We start from the raw sequence: 9,531 nt of genomic DNA on the forward strand, positions 1-9,531 counted from the left end.
ATGCCGGCTATCTCGGTCAGTACTTACGTACCTCTAACACTGCTGGTCAAACCTAGCTCCACTGACCTAGACTCCAAGCCTACTAGTCCAGTCTACTGTTACTACAATGCAAATATCCATGCATCAACAATTAAACTCTAAAAGCCTTAACTAAGCTATTGCATACTCCTAAATATTTTTAGGATGCCAAAGATATACCTGCGTCTGTCGTTAGCCCTTTGCTGATGATAGCCTCAAAACTAGGCCGTAGCTCCGCGACGACGTCTAGATCACTAAGCCACTTCCGGATTCCCCGTAGGATGCCTAGATCTCCCTAGATCTGAGTTAGAAGGCTTAGGAATCAGAGAGAAGAGAGGGAATTGGTGCGAGAAAATGAATTCTCCGACCCTCTATTTATAGACAGCATTCGGAACCTCCGATCCCGGTTCGGAACATCCGATCACGATCGAAACCTCCGATCACACCTTCGGAGCGTCCGATCGCTCAATATTACATCAGCCATGACGTCACCTTGGTGACGTAAATTATGACGTGTGTCCTGGTCCAGATCGGAGCTTCCTATCTTGCCGACGGAGCTTCCGATCTCGATCGGAGCCTCCGATCCTGGCACGGAGCTTCCGATCCACTTCGGATCGTCCGAACTCCTCTTCGGACTGCCCGATCCTGCTGAACCAATTCAACTAATTCGAGTGCTCCGAATCCATTTCTGAAGTCCGTTATCCCAACAAGAACTTACTTAATCATGTTTTACTTAATCTAAACATGATCACGTAATTAATTACTCATTAATCACTAATTAGAAATGCGGGTTACTACATTCTCCCACACTTAAGAAATTTCGTCCTCGAAATTTAAGTCTTAGAGGAAAACATAAATAGCTAACCAATGTTCTTTATGACAACTGAACAAGTATAAACTTGATACAAGAAAGTACAAAATCTCAAAACAACTCGGGGTGCTCGGCTAACATCCAGCTCTCCAACTCCCAAGTAGCTTCCTCTGTACCTCTGCGTTGCCACTGTACCATAACCAATGGTATGCGCTTGTTACGAAGTACCTTGTCATTTCTGTCAAGAATCCGCAGGGGTTTCTCCACATACGATAGATCTCGATCTACCTTTACCTCGGTCGGATGCAAAATATGCGACTCATCCGCCACATACTGCCTTAACAAGGACACGTGGAACACATCGTGGATCTCTGAAAGATCGGGTGGCAAGGCCAGACGATAAGCAACATCCCCAACCTTCTCGAGAATCTCGAAAGGACCAATAAAACTAGGTGTCAGCTTACCCTTGCGACCAAACCTCATCACCTTCCGGAAAGGTGACACATGCAAGAAAACATACTCTCCTACCTCAAAATGAAGTGGTCTGCGGTGAGTGTTCGCGTAGCTAGCCTGTCGATCCTGGGCTGCCTTAACCCTGCATCGGATCAACTCTACTGCATCAATCATCTGCTGAATCATCTGAGGACCCTCAACCTGACGCTCTCCAACCTCGTCCCAAAACAAAGGTGTACGACAACGGCGTCCATAAAGAGCCTCAAATGGTGTCATGCCAATGCTGCGATGGAAACTATTGTTGTAGGAGAACTCCACCAAGGGTAAATGATCATGCCACGCTGGACCAAAATCCATCACCGCCGCGCAAAGCATATCCTCTAGAGTGCAAATAGTACGCTCCGACTGTCCGTCCGTCTCTGGATGATAAGCCGTACTCAAGCTCAAAGTAGTACCAAGGGCTCGCTGGAAACTACCCCAAAATCTCTAGGTGAATCTCGGATCTCTATCGCTGACAATGCTCAACGGAATCCCATGCAATCGCACAATCTCCCGCAAATACAATTGCGCCATCCTATCAAAGGTGTAATCGCAGTTATAGGGAAGAAAATGCGCTGATTTCGACAACCGATCCACGACAACCCAAATAGCATCACAATTCCTAGAAGACATAGGCAAGTGGGTGAAAAAGTCCATCGTCACATGCTCCCACTTCCATTCAGGAATCTCTAAGCTGTGAAGTAACCCTCCGGGTCATTTAAACTCTGCCTTGACCTGCTGACACACAAGGCATTGGGATACAAATTGATAAACGCTGCGCTTCATCCCTTTCCACCAAAATCGAGTTCAAAGATCCTTATACATCTTCATGCTGCCTGGATGTACAGAGAATCGATTACGGTGAGCTTGCGATAAGATCTCATCTCTCAAAGTAGAATCATCGGGTACTACAACGCGACCAGAAAGACACAACATACCGTCTCCCTGCAAATGGAAACCAGAAGTGTTATCACCCTCAGCCAGCCGGGCCAACTTCTGAGTCTTCAGATCAGAACTTTGAGCTTCCCGGATTCGTCTGTATAGCGCTGGCTCTGCAAGCACAGAAGAGACACGAATCCCTTGTTGCTCTTTCTTATGACGGAACGTGAACCCCAAAGAACAACACTCCTCCACTGCCTTCGAAACCGAACTGGTACGAAGGGAACTCACATAAACTTTGCGACTAAGCGCATCAGCAACGGGATTTGAAGAACCTGGATGGTACTTGATCTCACAATTGTAATCCTTCAACAGATCCATCCAACGACGCTGCCGCATGTTCAACTCAGCCTGAGTGAACAGATACTTCAAACTCTTATGATCGGTGAAGATCTCGAATCTTTCTTCGTACAAATAGTGTCGCCATATCTTAAGAGCAAAGACAATGGCTGCTAGCTCCAAATCGTGTACGGGATAGTTCTCCTCGTGAGTCTTCAACTGTCTGGAAGCATAAGCAATCACGTGGCCATTCTGAGTCAACACACACCCCAAACCCTGGAGAGAAGCATCAGTGAAGACTACAAAACCACTTGATCCAGACGGTAAAGCAAGAACTGGAGCTGTCGTCAGACGACGTCTCAACTCACGAAAACTATCTTCACAAGCATCAGACCAAACAAAAGAAACGTCTTTCTTCGTCAACTGAGTCAAAGGCTTAGCTATCTGAGAGAAATTCTCTACAAAACGACGATAGTATCCGGCTAAACCAAGGAAACTACGAATCTCAGAAGCTGTAGTCGGTCGTGACCAATTCAAAATAGCTTCTGTCTTGCTAGGATCAACAGATACGCCATCTTGAGAAATGACATGACCAAGGAACACAACTCGGTCAATCCAGAAGTCACACTTACTCAGCTTCGCGTACAACTGTCTCTCCCTCAAGACCTGCAGTACAGTATAGAGATGGTAGGCATGCTCATCCATGCTGCGAGAATACACCAAAATTTCATCGATGAACACCACCACGAACTTATCCAAAAAGTCGCGGAAAACTCTGTTCATCAGATCCATAAAAACAGCTGGAGCATTCGTCAAACCAAACGGCATCACTAGAAACTCATAGTGTCCATACCGCGTACGAAATGCTGTCTTAGGAACATCCTCCTGTCGAACTCGCAACTGATGATACCCAGACCGAAGATCAATCTTCGAATAGACAGAAGTACCCTGCAACTGATCAAAAAGATCATCTATCCGCGAAAGATGATACTTATTCTTCACTGTCACTTGATTCAACTGGCGGTAGTCAATACACAACCGCATCGAACCATCCTTCTTCTTGACAAACAGTACTGGGGCTCCCCATGGCGAAACACTAGGTCGAATATAACCCTTATCAAGAAGATCTTGCAATTGCTTCTGCAGCTCTTTCATTTCTGACGGTGCCAATCGGTAAGGAGTTCTGGAAATTGGTGCAGTCCCTGACACTAACTCAATGCCAAACTCAATCTCCCTAACTGGTGGCAAACCTGAAATTTCCTCTAGAAACACATCTGGAAAGTCACGAACCACTGGTATCTCTTGGATATCTGACTCTCCTAAGGATGCGTCAATGGCGTAGATAAGGTAGTCTTCCCCGCCAGACTCTAACGCACGCCGGGCCTTCAGAGCTGAAACCACTAGCATCGGGGGTCGCGCTCCCTCACCATAGAAATACCATGACTCGTCATCCTGTGGATGAAACTGAACAAACCTCTTATAGCAATCCACTATCGCTCGGTAGGTAGTCAATAAATCTATCCCAATGATGCAATCGAAATCCTCCATTGCTAGAATCATTAGGTTAGCACTAAGCTGATGTCCCTCGAAATCCAAAACACAACCCACAACTAGACGCTTGGCTAAAACCTCGCTACCTATAGGAGTAGAAACCACTAGCAACACGTCTAAAGGAATAAACGGCAATCTATACTTCTTAGCGAAACGTGCTGAGACAAAAGAATGCGATGCACCGGTATCAATTAAAACATATGCAGGAAAAACACATAAACTACAGATACCTGCAATCATCCGATCGCTGTCAGCCTCTGCCTGCTCCTGGTTAAGCGCAAATACCTGACCCTGGGTACGTGGCCTCAACGAATAATGACCCCGAGAAGGAGTCTGAGTAGGCTGTCTCTGAGACTGCTGCGGATGCTGGCGCTGCTGCGAATACTGCTGCTGGAAAGGTGGCTGCTGGTACTGAGGTGGCTGAATAGATGCTTGAGAACCTCCGGAACCACTCGCTGCCCCAACCAGCATAGGACAATCTCTCTTCATGTGACCCTCCTGACCACATTGGAAACATGCAGTGGTTTATCGACCACACTGCCCTGGCATATGTCTGCATCGGCACTGAGTACACCGATTCGGTCTCTGTCAACCAAAACGATGCACCCCACCAGATCCAGAGGAAGAAGAAGAAGTACCTCCTGGCTTCTTGAAGGTCTGTCCTCTCCGACCCAAAGGAGTAGAGCTCGCTGGCCTGGAAGAAGAAGAATAAAGTCCCCTGTTTCTCCGAATACTGTCCTCGGCCTGGCGACAACGGTCCACCAAATCCTCGTAAGTCCCATCGCCGCCCACCGCAACCATACGATGAATGTCAGGGTTCAAACCCTGTAGAAAATGATCAAACTTCGCCATAGAACTATCAGCAATATGAGGACAAAAGGGTAGCAGATCAAAGAACTTCTGCTGGTACTCCTCGATCGTCATCGTCCCCTGTCGCAAACTCAACAACTCGCTGGCTTTCGCCTGACGAAGAGCTGGAGGAAAATAAAATCTCTGATAGGCAGTACGAAACTCCACCCAAGTAGCTTCACCTCTAGCTGCTATGAATGGTGCGGAAGTAGATCTCCACCACTTCCTCGCCCTGCCCTCAAGCATAAAGGCAAGAATCTCCATCCTATCCTCAGCCGTGCAACGGAACTCCTGGAAGCACTGCTCCATCCTCTCCATCCAATCCTCCGCCTCTTCAGTTGTCTCACCACCTGTCAAAGGCTTCGGGCTAACTTCCTTAAATCTACGCATGCTTACTCGCCTGCGCTCCTCGGGCTGTCCCCGACGTCTACGATCGTCCAGATCGCCCCCAATGACCGCCGTCTAAGCTACCGTGTCTCTCGTCGTAATCTGCCATCTGTTACATAAGAACAGATAATTACTTAATCCGCTTTACGATATTCCTAGTGCAATGCGTCGCTCTGATACCAAAAATGTAGTGACCCAACCCGGATCCACTATCTAATCAGAGTTATAGTAAAAGCGCACGCAATAAAAGCTTAAAGCGTAAAGAGCGGATAATTAAAATACAACAAATCCAATCGGCAGAATACAACCGACGCTATCACAAGTGTATAAATACTGTTATACAACCAAATCGAAGGTTCAGGGTAAATAAATCCCTACCTTCTACAACCTCGCACTCTCCTAAGCTCAATCCTACTGAGAGCCGCCTGGACCGTCCAGCCTCAAACCTGCCCCGCCACAAGGTACACAATACCCAAACACAGGGGCGTGAGCTAGAACGCTCAATACGAAGCAATGATATAAATACAAATATGCGCACACAGATGATTTAAAACTCAACTGAAAACACTTGCTCATGGCGCCGGGAATATACAGCACCGGCTAGAGAGCTACTCCGCGGGGTACTCGTATATTCCATATCAGGGCTGAGCCAACCCCATCTTGACCCGAATCCAAAACAGGATACAAGCCTTATATGGAAACTGTCATAACTGACTCGAGTCCAAAATGAGATCATCGTTCCCTATGGAGACTGTCAATGACTCACATCTCTCCGGATGCAGTCACACGTAAAATCATGTATGTGCTAAGGCGGTAAAACATGCTAAAACATGATAAAACATATAGCACATACTCATGCAACATATAAGCAAATATATCATGCCGGCTATCTCGGTCAGTACTTACGTACCTCTAACACTGCTGGTCAAACCTAGCTCCACTGACCTAGACTCCAAGCCTACTAGTCCAGTCTACTGTTACTACAATGCAAATATCCATGCATCAACAATTATACTCTAAAACCCTTAACTAAGCTATTGCATACTCATAAAAATTTTTAGGATGCCAAAGCTATACCTGCGTCCGTCGTTAGCCCTTTGCTGACGATAGCCTCAAAACTAGGCCGTAGCTCCGCGACGACGTCTAGATCACTAAGCCACTTCCGGATTCCCCGTAGGATGTCTAGATCTCCCTAGATCTGAGTTAGAAGGCTTAGGAATCAGAGAGAAGAGAGGGAATTGGTGCGAGAAAATGAATTCTCGGACCCTCTATTTATAGACAGCATTCGGAACCTCCGATCCCGGTTCGGAACGTCCGATCACGATCGGAACCTCCGATCAAACCTTCGGAGCGTCCGATCGCTCAATATTACGTCAGCCATGATGTCACCTTGCTGACGTAAACAATGACGTGTGTCCTGGTCCAGATCAGAGCTTCCGATCTTGCCGACGGAGCTTCCGATCTCGATCGGAGCTTCCGATCCTGGCACGGAGCTTCCGATCCACTTCGGATTGTCCAAACTCCTCTTCGGACCGTCCGATCCTACTGAACCAATTCAACTAATTCGAGTGCTCTGAATCCATTTCTGAAGTCCGTTATCCCAACAGGAACTTACTTAATCATGTTTTACTTAATCTAAACATGATCACATAATTAATTACTCATTAATCACTAATTAGAAATGCGGGTTACTACAAAAGACAAGGACATCTTGATAGAAACCGATGATGATGCTACCATCCTATCTACTGTCAAAACCACGGTTGTTGTTCAAATAATCATCAATCATGTCTCAGGCACTGATAACATCAGCATGGAAGCCAAGACTACCTCAACATCTCTAGTTGCCATGGAATCTCCTGAATGTGATCTGGAAAGTATCATTGAAAATGTTCGCAATACTATGCAGAGTCTTAGAAATCGCATCAAGGACAAGATGTCGGCATTGCCAATTCTTGCTCTGCTATCTCGACTGAACGGATTATTATCTGAAATCAACAAATGAGTCACTGAATTGAAGAACTAAAAAGAACAAAATCTGCGAGCTATGGAAATTGTTGCAGATAAAGTGACTCAAACTGTACGTCACACAAATGAGCATACCACTGCAAGGATTTCGGTTCTTCAAGCTGACCTGACTACTCATATAAACTCCCGCATTGACTCCTTCCAAGCCACTGTAGGTGCTCAACTTGGAGAAATCATTTCTCATCTCACTCATGGTGATGTGAAAAAGGGGAAAGAGCCTAGAAAATCAGTTGATATAGATCGAAAGAAGCATAAAGTTTCAAAATGGCAACATAAGAGGCAATGGTTGGTATAACAGGTAAATTTTATTTATCACGGCCCAGTAGGTTTAATAGGATTTTATTGCGCATTTATTAATGATTGCATGTAACAGTTATGTATCAATGAAATTCATTTTCGCAATGAATTCATTACCTTGTTTTATCTGTTATGATTTTCGGGGCATAAGTTTTGTCATCACCAAAAAGGGAAAATTGTTGAATCCTGAATTTTGGTGATAACAAAACAATATATCATTGTTATAGTATGATCGCCATTTATATGTAAAACAGGAAAAACGTCTACCGAAAGATATCAACCGATCTTATCATGTCAACCGTTTGGAAGATATCGACTACTTACAGACATCAGCTGAACTCTTGGATATCAACCGACTTTCACATATCAGCCGACTCCATAATGTATATCAATTGTTCCTCAAGACTTCAACCGATCTTAGCTATCCGAATAAATGTCAACTAAAATACAAGTATCAAGGATATCTACCGCATTCATAAAGTCACAAATACCTATTAACGAATCCTTGACAAGACAACTTAAATGTGAAAGGACAAAGCATTTAAGTAGCCGTCTGACAAAGCTTGAAAGACCATTAATAGCATTTATTATGAAGACATATTGAATGGACATTAAAATAGCTTCAAGTATAGATATTTTGAAGATGAACAGATCCTACTCCACATAACGAGAAATGTTATTTGGCATACATCTGTTCAAAAAGGTGCTTTTTACCATTGACACAAAGGAATAAAGACGTTGAAGATTGAGATATAAATACCAGAGCCAAACGAAGAAAAGGAGAGAGGACATACGGCCATCAAATTATCAAAGCATCTGAGCACTCCAAATTGTTTCAATACTCTACTGCTCATTCAACCCTTCACTCAAAAAGAAGCATATCTGATCTTCTTAGAGATCTATTCAAGGGTTACTCAAATCCAAGAAATTGTTTGAAGAACATCGACTGATCCAAGGATTTGAGATTCTAAGCTTTCAAAAGCTTAGTCGTTCATCATCATCAACCGAAGAAGTTTGATAAGAACATAGAATCTTATCAGTGTAAATCTAGGAGTTACATTTTAGGCAGTGATAAGTCCTAACATGGATCGGGTGTATTACAAGACGTTGTAATAGCCGAAGTCTTCTAGTGTATCCTTCCCGCGAGGAAGAAGGGGTGACGTAGAAGATTGATCTACGAACATCCATAAACAACTCTGTGCACATTTACACTACTGCATCACATCATATTTTCACTGTTGTCACCTAGTTTAGTGAGAGCCATGTTCCGGACTATTTTAGTAGCTCTTATTTAACTAGGAAGCTAAGAAAAATCGTTCAAGTGAACTAACATTTGCTTAATCTTATTGCATTAAAGTATAAAATCATTGTAGTGTGTATTCCCCCCCCCCCTCTCTACACACACTACCGATCCCCAACATATTCGTTTCTCACATTAATTTCCCTTTGATTGAGTTGTAAGTCTTGGAGACAAATTCTGAAGATATTACAACCATGTGCACTACCACTGTCGCAAAATCTGTTAAGATGTTTTTTATTTTTCAATAAATGATAATAATTCAAATAACATGACTCTGATAGTTTAGGGAATTTTGGATTGACTGTAACTGATTTTCTTGAATATTATATGATGATTTTAGTCGCACAGTTGTAATGGACCGGGTGCATCCCTTTACCTCTGGCCCATCTGTCCTCAGCTCTGGGGACCCGCGACCATAATCATGATCTTCTCTCCACCTGGACAGAAGAGTTTTTTCCCTCCCTAGGATTCAAAACTTTGACCACCAGGCATATATCCAAATTCAACTCAATCCTGGTACCACTAAGCTACCAGAATTGAGTTCATTACAACAGTATTCAGTTGAGTTCCCTTCACTGAT

The sequence above is a fragment of the Henckelia pumila genome, chromosome 2, assembly GCF_033568475.1.
Source record: "Henckelia pumila isolate YLH828 chromosome 2, ASM3356847v2, whole genome shotgun sequence".
Classification (NCBI taxonomy): domain Eukaryota; kingdom Viridiplantae; phylum Streptophyta; class Magnoliopsida; order Lamiales; family Gesneriaceae; genus Henckelia; species Henckelia pumila.